General features: G+C 35.6%; 1 protein-coding gene across 1 annotated transcript in view; it reads right to left on the bottom strand.

Moving 5' to 3' along the window:
• LOC116175798 (octopamine receptor Oamb) overlaps nucleotides 1–14,620 on the bottom strand; it is a 150,991-nt gene that overhangs the window by 62,312 nt on the left and 74,059 nt on the right. Inside the window, exon 2 of the mRNA XM_031494097.1 lies at nucleotides 5,564–5,667. The gene's annotated coding sequence lies outside the window, so the exon portion shown is untranslated. The remainder of the gene's footprint in view (nucleotides 1–5,563; nucleotides 5,668–14,620) is intronic.

Here is a 14,620-nt window from a genome sequence, read left to right as displayed (position 1 = left end):
TTATTATTTTATGATTTGGCATTATACAGTGTGCTCTTTTTTCGCGGCGGTCATGGATATTTATTCTATTTTGTTTCTATTTGCACGAAAACCGAGTCGAAGTTTTTATAAGTGTTTATAAGACTTTTACAGAGGAATTTGATAAATATGGCCAGAATGGCATAGAACTTTTTTTTTTATTTAGGGTCGCCAAATTTCATCTTATGACCTTTCATCAGAGTTATTTTTCTCTGACGTGCCATAGCTTTTAATTTACTACTTTGTTTTACCAAAATACCTTATTATTCAATTTTCACGACAGTAGTGCTTTAGAAATTGCAGTCAAACTCATTTGCTGTTTTGCTTTGGTAGTTTACATTTATAATCAAAATAATTAAAAAATGTCGTTTTAAATGTAGTAAAGCGTTCTTTTGGCAAGATTTTATTATATATTATTATTAAGTTAAAAGTAGTAATCTATCCGAAACCGATTTTTGCCTAAAAGACACTCTCGTGACAATTGAATAATTAAGTGTTATTGCTTAAAATGTAATATAGAAATCCATAGTAAATTCTTTATTAAAAAAATCTAAAAATTCAATGTGATCACTACGTTCAAAACAAATTAAAAAAATAATGTCATAGTCTAAACCGCCCATTTCTCAAGTAGGTATACTCGTTTTTTTAAGACAGAATTATTAAAACGCAGAATTCAGTTCTTTTTAATTATTGAACCTAAAAGAGTTATCCTACAAGTGGCTTCAATTATTGATTCGCATTGTAAATTTAACTTTACCCCAATTTGACCATTAGTTTTCAACATAAGAGATCCCATCGTCAGGCGCTAAAAATGACCACCCTGTATACTTATCTACCATCTATTCCTATCGCAACTTTTAAACCCATGCAAACATAACGGCTAGAAAAATTTGCGGAACATTTTTAAGCGACCTTTAACCATGAAAGGTAATGGATCTACATCCTCGTAATATCAATGAGAGTAACAACCAATATTTCTTCATTTTGCGTGGAAGGGGCGGAAAACGGTTTTCCGGCTTACCGGCGTATTTTACGCAATTTTTTTCCAATATTAATTTAATTAATTTCATTTGAATAGCGATTTGCCGAGTGCCGACTAACTGAAGTTTTGCCGACTATGGTCACGCGTTAGGGGGGGTGTGACCCCCCCCCATACCCCCCCCATCCATCCGGCCCTGATGTACAATAAACTGGGCAATTGTTGGCTGCAAAGTGTGTATGAGAATGTTTTGCTTTCTTTTTCACGAATGTCTGAAGTAAACTGGGCCAGCAATAAGAAAGCTAAGGTCAGATCTTTAATGTAAAAAGAGAATAAGTAATTATGAGGCAAAGAAAGGATGGAATTTTATGTATGGGATGTAATCGTACTGTTAGGCTAATTGATTTGAAATGTAAGAGATGTTTCCCATTCTAATATTTTTTTTTTAATCAGTAACCCTAATCATTGTTTGGGAAACCGGCAATAATAATAATAGTATCATTGAAGTTTCAATGGGACTCGTAGTCGGCAGTTTGATTTTAAATGCTTCAGTTTAATAAAGCAAGCCAACCACCACTTTATTCCAGAATGGTACACTCAATTAAATTTTAATTCCTTTTAAAAGTGAACAGTCTTTTCTTAGAACACCTGGCTCATGACAACTAGTCATGAGCTCTCTTTTGAAACCGGCAATATCCTTGGTGTTACAATTCATTTGCTAGGATGAATTTTCAGGACACTTCTAAAAGAAACAGGATTTCCACATGTAATGGTTTATTTTCGCTTTTGGTTCACTGTCACTGTAGTTAATTGATTGAGATTTGCTGTAATACTTAAATTGTAACCGTCATTGCGTTCACTGGTGTCACCTGTGCTTTTCAATTTCCTTTTCAGGAAGCATTCCTTTACAGTAAAGTCACGGGGCACGTTGAAGCAGAGTGCAGAATTAATAATTCATGTGGGTCTAATTGCATGAATCATTGCCTATTCTTGTGCATAGATTCAGTATCATTTGGTAGCGAGATTAAGCACTTATCTCTGGTTTGGAGGATATATTTTTGATGTATCAATCTATGATGGTATGGTACGCGGGGTAGAACATGTGAGTAATTTTAGGGCTGAAGTATAGGGTTACAATCAAGTTGTGGGAATGGCTACCGAATAGCCGCATTATCTTATTAATATACGTGTATAATTGATAAAATAAGTAATAATTAATTGAATTTCCTGAGGATGTGATAGCGATTACTTTCGCAGAGATTTAGATCATTTTTTAATTTTTCTATCAGTCCTCTTCCTGAACTTCCCCATGTTTTGCTCACTTTATACAACTTCTTCACCAATTCCACATTATTTTCTTTCAATTTTATTTAAATATCTTCAGTCACAACTTCCTACATGTCAACAAACTTCTTTTGCACAATTATATTCTTTTCTTCAATTTTCTTACCGAACTCCATCTCAGTCAATTTTCTATAAAGACCGTCTTTGTAATAATAATATAAATAAATAAATAAATAAAGATCTGCAGGAAACCTTGGTGTAGTGGATTAAAAGCTCAATTATAGCCATGTACGAATGTGCACATTTTGTAAGTAGCTACTAGTAAGTACAAAAAGAAAAGGATAGATTCTCAAATGTTTCTTTGGAAATTCTTGATAGATATATGTACAGACTCTTCCGGTACACCTTAAAGCAGATCCTATATCAAGGTTCTTCAAAATTTAAATGTTATGGTCACAGAATTGGAATAATTCAGCGATTGTACAAACATTCTTCAGAATTTTATCACAGGTTATTAAAGTCACGTAAACGTTATTTTGGTGTCAGCACCTTCGAAATGGTTGGGCCATCCTGTACGTGGTATAATTTTAATTTTTAGGTGCAAATCTGGTGTTTTTTTACGAATAAGGACAAAATTGGTTTATTTTGCTTGAATTTGTTTTTCCGTATTTGGTTTTCCATTTAGAAATTTTTGTTATGCGTAATCTTCTTGTTTAGATTTTATCCAAAAGAGTTGTGGTTCGGATTACGGTTACAGTAGTAGGAATTTCCGGGTTCCTGGTCGAAAAAATTATGTAGGACGGCTGTACTCAATGAGTCTGTTTTCGCTCAAATATTTTCAGTTTTATATACGACCTCGTAGTTTATATTGATTTAGCTGTTCGCAAAACTTGCTGTAAACTTGATTTGTTTTTGGAATTATTTTTTTAATAATAAAATCCTTTACAGTGTAAATTGTCTTTTATAAAGGAAACGACATAGGACCCTATTCCCAGAATTTGCTAAATAGTGCAGAACGCATTTTCAAAACTGCGAAATATCATATGAACTTGTGTACACATTTTTTGAGTTACGTTACATAATTAGGTAAGAGGTCTTATTTAAGCAAAGAAAGTATTGAGTATGTCTTACAGCAAATTTAATCCAAAAAAATCAAGTCAAGAACAGCTAGAACATCTCATTCCAAATAACAATGTGTGAATCAACATCCGGTGTGACGAGGGATCAGTATTTTACTTGAAAAAGGTTCATGGAATTCATAATATTTCAGAAGATGCATTACGATCGACTTAAGCCAATAGTAGTTTTCCATCAGTTCCAGGGGGAAGTAACCCCAAATTTCGAAATTTAATGGCACGCCCTGTATGTTTTTACTCTTTTTGATTCTATAGACAAATTTGAACGTAACTCCATTCGAAAATAATGGCCATGAATGTATTACATTCTTTGCGCTCGTAATTCACATTTTGTATTCTTGCTCTTGTAGAGCCACCTAGTTGTTTCGTTTATAATCCACTAGTTTTAAACGTAAGTTAATTCTTGTAGTAAATTAGCATTACATTAGAATGTTCCTTGTTTCGCCGACGGAGGTCGTGCAGAGTTTTCAGAAGAATACATGCCTTTACGGTTACTCGACGATTCTTGTCAGCCTTCTTGATGTTGTATAACTTTAGCAAAGTTTTCTCTTGTTATTTTGCTTTCGACTCTTTGCTGATGCATTTACGGATATATTTTACAAGTTCTAAGGCCGTTTTCGGTATGTTAACAAAAATTACGCATTTACCTTTTGACTTTGAAATAATCATTTTTAGGCTTCTACTTCTGGTTTACTCTTTCTTCATTATTTATTACTTATCTGATTGTGCTTTTTACATTTTTAACATTCCTGAGTGGAAACCGCTGAATTTTGGATTTTCTCAATATTGCACAAGGAAGACTCATTTGCGAAGATCCACCGCCATCTTAACGGGTCAAACACGCAATAGATGAGTAGACCTTATCGACAGAATCTGGTGAAATGAACTCCACTTACATCGAGGTTTATATCTGGAGATTTCGATATTTGTTCCGGAATTGTAACTGCAATTATAACGAAACGGTCTGTCTCCTCCTCCTCCTCTGGGCTTTTAAAAAAATTCACTTTGCACATCATAAAGGATTTCCACGTTTTCCGAACGTAATCAGTGCCTAAACTACCATTTTGACACCTTTTGATTCAAAATTCATGCAGTTAACAAAAATGGAACAAGCCTACTTGTCCGGCATTGAGACCTAATTAGAATTCATCAGTAAGGACAATGGCATCTCCTAATTCCGCTTAAAAGCAAGAAAGATAGATAGATAGACCTTAACATTAGAAGCAACACAAGACAAGAACCACAGCCATCAACAAACCACAACAAGAAGTCATCAAGTTCCAAAATGTTTCACCAACTTAACCGATATCAAATTAACCAAGAAAGATAGATGGTAGTTTGTGTGTTACAGTAATGAACCTTTTAAAGAAAGAAGTCAATACCTTGAAAACTTTAGCAGTAGTTTTGTCTCCAACTCTTGAGGAGTTACTATGAATCCTACAAGGTCGTAAAGGTACAACCTTCCGTTTGGAATTTATATGACTTGTACAGTCGTTGAAGAGCATGCTATAGAGTAAAGAAAGAAGGACAAACAGCGGACCATACGCATTATTTTTAATGTAAATGAAAAGGGCGAGTGCGATCGCATATTTTATTAGATCCGTTTATTACGACAGCTGTTGTATGGTGGGTCTGTCATTAGTTCCACTACAATAATCAGCAATTTACCGAAGCATGTTTACCTCAATTTAATACGAAAACACTTGTTAACATTTTTAGCGTTCCGCTAACGGCCATGTCCAACCACAGAAGTGTTTGTAAAATAATCATCACGCGGAAACTGACGGGCACAACAGCGAACGGCGCATCTCTTTGATTGGTTTGCATAAAAGGTTCCATGTAATAAAAACGCCAGTCTTCCATCTGAATAAGCTACGTGAGCTTTTCAAACAAAAAATAATCCGACGGCCGTGTAGACTTCGCCAAAGATTACTTTCCACATAATGTGGTAAGCCTGATGCTTGGGGCAATAGCTTTATCAGAAAAAAAAGTTCTCATCTCCCACCCCTATAACCTACGCATTTAATTAAACATGTAATAAAGGTGTGCATATTAGTGAAAAGTGTAAAGCGAAGATTTGGAAAATTTACATAATTCACGCGCGCGCAAATTCACGCCAGATCTAAATTTTAATAATGATACTAACCTGGTATGGGTAAAGCTCGGGCGCGAACATTTCACAGGCATCGAGGGTGCGTACCAAGGCGTGCTGACTGCGGCTCACGGTTTCCTTGTTATACTCGCCTGTTCCTGCAAAGAGAAATCCCTTGATTCCCTTCGTAGAAAAATATTTCTGTAGTAAAACATTTCTAAGCAATAAGGAATGCGGACAAAAATGCTTAAAGGTGGTATAAAAAGAATTTCGTTTTCTATTTTCCTCGAATTCTTTTGCTTTTGTTGATAAATTATGTAAAATTTAACTTTTTCGAGGGAAAAGTTAAAAATATTGTTGCGGTTATTTTAAATGAGCGAGAAAAATTTTAAATCTCTGAGGGACGAGTTTTGTTGAACATAATTATAAATTCACCACCCCCCCTAGTTTAAATTGTATAATGTTGGGACAATTAAGATACCTATCTTCAAAAGCGTTTGTTATTTTTAATTTTTTAACTTATTCAGTTATTTAACTCTTCAGTCCCAAAGGCCTGGATACATAATAACTGATTATGTAATTTCTAACTCTGCAAGTTCTGATAACGTTCCTTTTCAGTCTTACTGTTTCCTATCCGCATAAAGCAGATTGGTGACCACGCATTAAGAAGCTTTAACCCCGAAATCAGGGCAGGGTTTGTTAGTCCAGTGGAAGGTAGAGATATTCACCACGTTCCTAAACTGCAGTGAAGCATTTAGCAAAATAGAAATAGTTTAATGCTGGGTATTGCTGCCAATTAGACATTTTACGTACATGTACTGTTAAATTGTTTCATTACAACTGAAAGCTAAGAACTAAGGTTTAGTATCTCTACCATAATTTGCACCCTACCCAGCCCTTTGATAGTTACAAAGTTGGTTAATACATAATCGAATTAAGAAAACTACACCTTGATATCTGAACATAATATCAATCAATCCTTACTACACGCTAGCTTTGCAAAACTTTTTCCAATTAAACTCCCCCCTTATCCAGCATCACACTTCTACCGTCATTTCCACCTCCGTACAGTTCGATGGCATGTCGTGTTCTATGTCCTCTCCGTATATTCTAGACTTTCTTTCTTCTTCTTGTCTCCATTCCTCTTTCCTCTCTGTTCATTTCAACATCTGAATCTATCGCCAGGGTTTTAATACTTTTTCTTCCTTCCCACACATATTGTTGTAACTACAGATCCCTTTTTACCAGCTCACCTTCCATCTTTCTCCTACTCCTCTCATCTTTTCGATATCCGTATCCTCATTTCATTCGTAATATTTCCCCCTCATTACTTCCCATATTCCTTTTGCAGTCATCCCCGTTATCAAGCATTCCTTCAGCAATTTGTTTTCTCTATCTCCACTTTCCTCGAGTCTTACCGCCTTGCGCCCCAACGGCATCTTTATTTTTTCCATTTTCGCTTTCTAGTCTTTCCTGCCTCCATTTCCATCCTATTTCCCTTTTCTTTCCACCCCCTTATCACCAAATTTCATCATCTTCGATTTTTCTACATTTAGTTCCATTCCTTTCCTTTCCCAATACATTTCCATTCTTCCCAACATTTCCTTCATCTGTTCCACCTGTTACCGGGATCACTGAGCCGTCCGTGTATGCCAGAGACCACATCTTTCTTCTTTCCACCACTATCCCTCCACATTTTCCTTGTCTTAATACTTTTTCCTTGTCTCCTAAGTAGGGATTAAATAATTTTAGGCATCCCTGTCTAAGACACATCAGACTTCTTCCCTTCTATTCCTACGTTCAATCGTGTCTCTCCATATACTTCCTTGATTCTGTCCTTTAACTGCTTGTCAATTTTCCAAACTTCCATACTTTTCCCTTTCCACTGTGTCGCTTGCCACTGCCCAAAAGTACATGAAAAACGCAAACACTTTTCCGCCCTTCTTTTTTTAATTACTTGTCCGTCAATCTGTTTAATATATATATACAGCCGATCGTTCCCCTCCCTTTCCAGAACCCAATTTGTGTTTTCACTAACATCCTCTTCTTTTCCGTGTCTCTATGGTCTTTCGTTCAGTATCTATACGCCTCCGTAGTCATTATAGTAATTCTCCTATTCCCACACAATCTTTGTTCTCTTTTTTGAAGACCGGCACTAGTACCCCTTCCTTCCATTCTTTGGGTAAACTCCTTCTTTTCTATATCGTGTTTACTAGAATTCTCATCCTTTCCTTGACTATATCTGTGGCAAAAATCTAAGTCTTATTACCTATCTCGTCTCTCCCTGTTATTTATCACGTTTCAAAAGTCTATTCCTTCCATGTATGTTAAATTCCCGTCCATATATCCCTCCATATTTCCGTTTAAAATTCTCCAACCTCTCTTTTCTGATAATTCCAGTAATTCCCTCTTTGTTGCACCCTTTATATCTGGAGTTCCTCTATCCATCTCGACCTGTTCCTGTACTGGCATTAATGACTCCCCCCCCCCCCCATCAATATTAGCCTCTTCCTTCCAAGTTTCAATTGATCTACCATATTTTCTACTTCCTTCATACCTTCTCTGTTGTATATCGTTACGGCATTGTCACTCTCATTTTCTTCCTCTCCACTTCTACTCGTTTGACTTGTATTCCTTGCTCCCCTCTCCATTCCTCTCTCCATTCATTTATCTTTTTTTGCCCCTGTTAATATACCTCCTTTTGCTCTTCGCTTTAAATTATCCCTATTCGCAAATTGGTTCTTCCATGTATTCATTTAGGATCATTTCTCCCAATTCTTTTCTTCTATCCATGATTGCACCATCTTCTACCATTAGTTTACCACATCTCCATCTCCAGTTCTTGCCCTTTCCTCTTTCCCTTTCCGCAACCTCCCTCATTTCTCATTGTGCGCTTTCTTCATATATTAATTCTTCATCTATGAATATCCCACCGAATTTCCCTTTCCCCTCATAACCCCACTCTTCTTTTCTCATGTTAGTTCCACGATATCTACCTTATTCCCCCTTGCTTCAAACGTTCTCGTCTCTTTTATATTCGGCTCTACGTGTAGGTTTTCTGTTAGCTATTCTTCCGTCCTTTCTCTCTTCCCTATTTGTTACCTCTACCTTTTTCCCTTTCTTTTCTCTTATTTTGTTCTTCGAGTTTAGTTATCCTTTCTGTAAGTTCTTTTTTTTTCGTTATCTCTGCTCTTCCATTCTCTTCATTTCTTCCCTTACTCATCATATTTGCTCCAGCATCTTCTCGCTGATTTTATCTATTTTCCCTTTTAGTCCAGGAAACGAAACTTAAAATAGTATAAAACCTGGCAATTTTTTCAAAATGCATTGATTTGCACGAAAATATGGGTTAAGTTCAATTTACCCTCTACTTCAAAATCTATATTGTGCCGATGGGCGCCCTGTATATACATTACAAAGTGTAGAGGTGCATGGAATGGGTGTAAGTGTGTATAAAAGTTTCTATGTGTAGTATACGAAATGTAGACCGGTCATGTGGATAATCATGCTCCGATTTGGGCTTTCGGAATATTTCGAAAAAAATTATGATTCGTTTTTTACTCATAACTCCTTTCTTTTTTATGATAGAAAGTGTATTAAAAAAGCCATTTTGTAGGTTTTTGCAAAAGCTACAAGGCTGTTTACATCAAATCCCTTTAAAACTCTTAGTTTTAAAATGAAGTGAGCATAAAGGGCTAAAACAAGGTAGTGCTCCCATATAAACACACGCGTTAAACGTCTATATCTCACTTAATTTTTGTCGTACAGAAAATTCCCGGTGAGGAAAATGTTTGCAATTAAAAATGCTACAATTGGATGTTTAGCAATTTTTACGTATCTCCAGTTGTTTTCTAGTTATTTTGAAGAGAAGGACGTTTTTCACAAAATTGCAAAAATTCGTTTTTCACTTTTAGCTTGAATTATTTCAAAATGAAGTCTTCTAGACTGGTCACACTTCTAGAATGTACTAATAATACGTAGTTAGAGAAAACTGGAAAAGGGGAAGGTCTAATTTTAATTAGGCTGGTAATTAGGGGTTGCTTATGCTGATTTTTTCGCTGAAAAAAGTACGGATCTACCTTATTTTCATTGTAACTCACTTAATTTTTATGCCAAAGTTTACTTTAAAAACAAAAGAAGAAAGGTTTTTTTAAGTACCTACTATAACAAATATTCTAAAAGTTTTTCTCGAAAAATGCATAGTTTTGCCGTGATTTGACTGTGAAGCCCTTTAATTTAGCGTTTGACGAACAAGTGCTAACTTTTAACAAGCCACAACTCGGTTCGTATTGGTCATACAGCAAGTATTAAAAAACCACTTTCTTTGTTTTTTTAAAAGCTACGATTTTGTCCTACATAGATTTTTTATAAAATGCATACTTTTCGAGTTTTTCACGAATAACCAATTTAAAAACATTGACCTTTTCTATCAAAAACTCATACTTTCGGTCGCGAATAACCGAAGAAGTAGGTATTAACTTTCTGAAAAAAATGTATGGAACACTTTTTGCTTAGAATTAATGTTTCCATCTATTCCTGTGTTAAAATTACAATAAAAAATTAACACCCAAGATGGGGTAACAACCACGTCCAGGGTGAAAGCGCCCTTTGGCATGATATAGATTTTGATCCTTAGGATATTTCCTATCTTCTGTCAAAATGTCAAGTTAATCGGTACATTTTGAAAAAATTGCGAGGGCAAAACCTTCATTTCCTGGACTATTTTGTTTCATAGTAGCTCTTCCACTCCTTCCATTCTTGTCTCCATTATTTTTTCCGTGTTTTTCTCTTCTTCTCTCCTCAATTCGCTCTCTTCACTCCTACCGTACCTCTGTCCCTAACTCAGTGCGGAACGATCAGAACAATCCACAAACTTCGATTTAAAACACAGACCCCTTGACGGGCGAGGTTCGGAAAAGTAAATTCAGTGGCAACTCTTGGCCAGTCAGCATTTTGATCTGTGAAGGGTATGAGGGTGCTCTTTGTGTAGGTACTTAAAAACAAAATAAAACGTGATGACTTCTTGCCAAAGTTATATGGACATTGGGTCATTATCGGAATCGCCCAAGGGTAATCGAATATGCGCTCCCTCACACGGAACTGCCAGAGAGTGCGAAAAGCCAAATGTACATCTAATATTAGAGTGTACTAATTTTTTTATCAAATGTGTTCTGTGCTTTAGAAAGTCATCAATCGTCACAATTTCTATGTTGTAACGCCCAAGCAGTGCCATTGAAAAGTGCGTGTCAAATTTTAAAATATTAGGTTTGAAGGGCAGAACAGTAAGCGAAAGCCGTCCCAAACCGAAGCAGCGAAGAGGACAATGACTATGGTTCCCTATCAGAAACTAACCAGAAATAGAAAATGCAAAAGGATGCCTATATAAAGGAGATATGAGAGAAATATTCCATGATTATAGCCTACAGCCACTAGATCTGTACCAATATAATATGTGAGCAGCAGAATACCGATCATGCGCACTGAGTTGTCCGTACATTTAACATTCCCGGCATTTCAGTGGCGTGCTATGTTCGCAGAACATAAAAGGTGTTATTACAGTAGAAAAAACGAGGGCATTATAATATTTAAAGTTCTATGGTAAACGTAGTAGTACAGAAAGTGCGATTTCATTCCATGGGTAAGTTACAAAATATGTACTTCGTAATTTAATAGGAAAATGGCCCCTTTTTGCGCCGTCTATGGTTTTCAGCTGTTTACATTCGGATGCTATTGCATAAATAGAGTATATAGTTACGACTTACGTTTTCAGTTGCTCCAAAAAAGAGGAACGCATTGCTAAATTGCACTTAAGCCAACAGTCTACATTTCTGCTCCGAAACGGAATGTTCGTAAACCTTAGGAATATACAATACTGACAGTTTCTGGTCTTCACCTTGTTTTATAACACAGAACTCGACAAAACTGTTACCGTAATCGGACAACACGCCTTAAACTTGCGCCATTTTGGTTAATTAACGACGAACTGCGTCTTCATATAAACAAATTGGGCTGACTGTCCGTACAAAAATTCGCGTATAGAAATGTACACGCTCTTAAATCATCGCGAAACTACCAGCTTGGTTTTCTTGTTGTCTCCAGTATTTAAGGAAATACCACTTCCACCATTTTCAAATAAATCGCCAATCACGTCGGAACGCGCCAAACTTCTCCGCGTAATTCGTCAATGGTTCTTCGTTATCAGCACAGGAACAAGTGCGTTAATTAAATTTGGCTTCACGTTAAAATTTCCCATCCCAGACGACCACATGCAACCTTTTATAAAACACGCAAATTTGACCAAAACCAAAGCGACAAAGTTAAAACGAAAACTACGCAATTACAAACAATTGCAGAAGGAAAAACAAACACTTAAATACAAATTCAAGTAATACAAAGAAATCTGTGCTTATTTCGTAAGCAAGATTTACTTAATAAATTGAAATAATCTCATATACAGGATGTCCCCCGTAATTATTTTTGGTGTTTAGATGGAAATAAGGCACATAGGATTACAAAAATATTATAAATGTAATTTCTTAAGTTTTAATTTGCTTTAGTGATAAAGTTGTTTAAAAATTGTTAAGATTTACTTATTATATTACCTACTTAGGTCATTACCGGAATTGTCCAGTTTTGTAAATGTGCATCAATCTGGTCAGGACAAAAAACAATAACGCACAAAAACTCTAATGTTTAGAAAAATTCGTAGGGGTGTAATAGTTTCTGAATAGAAGATCAACAGCAAAAGTCGCATTTTCCAAAATCTATTGATAGGTTTATCATTTATGTAGATGTGAAGTTTTTTAGGAGGGTACTCGCTTCTAGATATTCTAAAAGTAGCACGAGCCATTAAATTCATTTCTATTGATTAAGGACAAATCTATATCATCCAGCATGTAATACGGAAAAGATGCTTTCAAATTGAAACATCTGTTATGCAGTTAAGCGTGTTCAATACGATTCAATTATTGCGCACGTTACAGTTGCACCGGAGATATTGCAAATGTGTTTGCGTGACTGCCGTAAATTCACTTACAAATTGCTTTCCGCATGTCAAAAAATCTCGTTTATTTTACCATTACGTTTAGCAAAGAAGGCGCTCTTCTAAGTTTAGCGTAGATATTTAAAATAAATATCTAGAAGTCCTGTTTGTTTATTTGCACTGCTCAAAGTTTCAAGAACTTCGGAAGCTCTGCGAAGTTTTTACTAAATAAGAATCTTGAATGAAATGTAGATGAGGTAAGTTAATGACTTTTTCCGTTACGTATAACTCAAGGACGTCCTAAAGAAGCAGAGGTTGATATCGATGCAGTAAAACAAAAAGAAATGTTCGATAATATTGAATAATAAATAACCGAAATTTTCCTAGTTTACTTCGAAATTACTTCTGGCAGGCATCCAGATCTTACTTGAGCATACTTTTGAAGTGCAACGTTCAAAGTTAAAAAACTTCCCTTAACAGTGTACTGGAAAAGTTTCTCAAATTATTCAAGTGAAAAGCTAGACGCGGTAAGCAGGTGTGGAAAGTAGTGGAGCGAAATTAATTTTTCAAAACGTACCAAAGATCACCAAATTTATGTAAGGGGCGGAATATTATAAATCAGATAGGTCGCGTTCGGTTTTTTCCCAGTCAACTATTTTCTGGTGCCAACGGCTAGTCTAGACACCTCGTCGCCTTTGGAAAATTGAAAATAGCAATGAACCTTCAGTGGTGAGCCTCTTCACTATGTTTACAAATCCTAATGACATCGTCTTGTTGGCAAATATTACTTTTGGTAAAGTTTCGCTAAGAAAATTAATTGCTATTTACAATCTGGATTGTTTACAGACTTAATAATCCCTAACAACTTCTAACGTTAATCGCCGATTTGCGTGACTAGTACATAAAACGCGTTTGTAAAAGTTTAAGCACCCCCAACTTGTTTGTACGAATTTGAATGGAAGAAAGTTCTAACAGTCTAAAGAATTGACTTTTGTTCCTAAACGGTTTAATTCAGAAACAAAATAAAGGTAGGCGAAATTTTAAGCAAGAGCCTGCCTTAACAGAAAGTGCGAATGCCCTAAACGTACTCCAGATACAATGTTATTTAGGTGGCCTTGTTTAGTATTTCTTAACAAATGTTTGCTTTTATACACGCTCGAGGTACTATAACGAGTTTAACGATTATTTCTGAGTTTCTCTTCCGAGTTTCCTTTTATATTTTCCTAGCCTCTCTTCCCCAGTGATGTTTTTACAATAATTTTCTATTACTGTCCTCGGAGTTCTCTCATCCTAAAATGTTTTATTTAGCAGCTTTGCGTCTATATATGTGTAAATTTGGGCGTTGAAAAGGATAACGGATCATCATCGAAATTGCTTTCGTAGGTAAAATTGCTTTTGTAAACATTACCCGGAACACTGAGGACAGTAGGTAGTAGATTTCGAGTAAAAAATAGCACTTTGTATCCCTTATAGCTGAACGTCAACCACAAAATATCATTTTTACTCCTATACAGATGTAGGTACATTGTTCAGGCCTTTCAACGATCCGCTCTATATAATTCCAGATATCAACATCATTTTATTCTTTTAAAGTCATAAGTTTCCTTTAAAAACCCAAATTTAGATGACGTGGTGAAGAAATAATTTAAAAAATCAATGTAAAGTTAACGAATTTTACAACTCGCAACTAAGCACTTGAGAAGGATCTAACCACCAACATCAGCTATTCTTTTTGTTGTAATCAGTTAATCCGATCGAAGTGAAGGTACAATTTTGTTTTTATTTCTCCAAAGTTGAATATATTATACAAAGTGAAAAAGATGTAGAAACAGCACTATCTTCTTGATACTTCTCTACCCATTTTCATGTGCCACAACCAAGAAATATCTTGTGTGATTACTTAACCTTCACACGCAGGAGGAAATCTTTAAGTTTCCTCCCTTGTTATACAAATATTAAGTGTGTTTATGATACTAACAGATGAAGAAATTAGTTTTATTATAACGTCTCTTTCGAATCAAGATAATTGACATCAGAGCGTTTTTCAAAATTTACTCTGAAAACCCTCTCTTTATAAAAACTCTAAAATTCTGAATAGTACAGTTACTGTCACTCGAATAAATCGAGTT

Source organism: Photinus pyralis, unplaced genomic scaffold (assembly GCF_008802855.1).
Source record: "Photinus pyralis isolate 1611_PpyrPB1 unplaced genomic scaffold, Ppyr1.3 Ppyr1.4_LG7, whole genome shotgun sequence".
Taxonomy (NCBI): domain Eukaryota; kingdom Metazoa; phylum Arthropoda; class Insecta; order Coleoptera; family Lampyridae; genus Photinus; species Photinus pyralis.
Note: the sequence above shows the minus strand (reverse complement) of the source record. Positions and strands in the feature narration are given on the sequence as shown.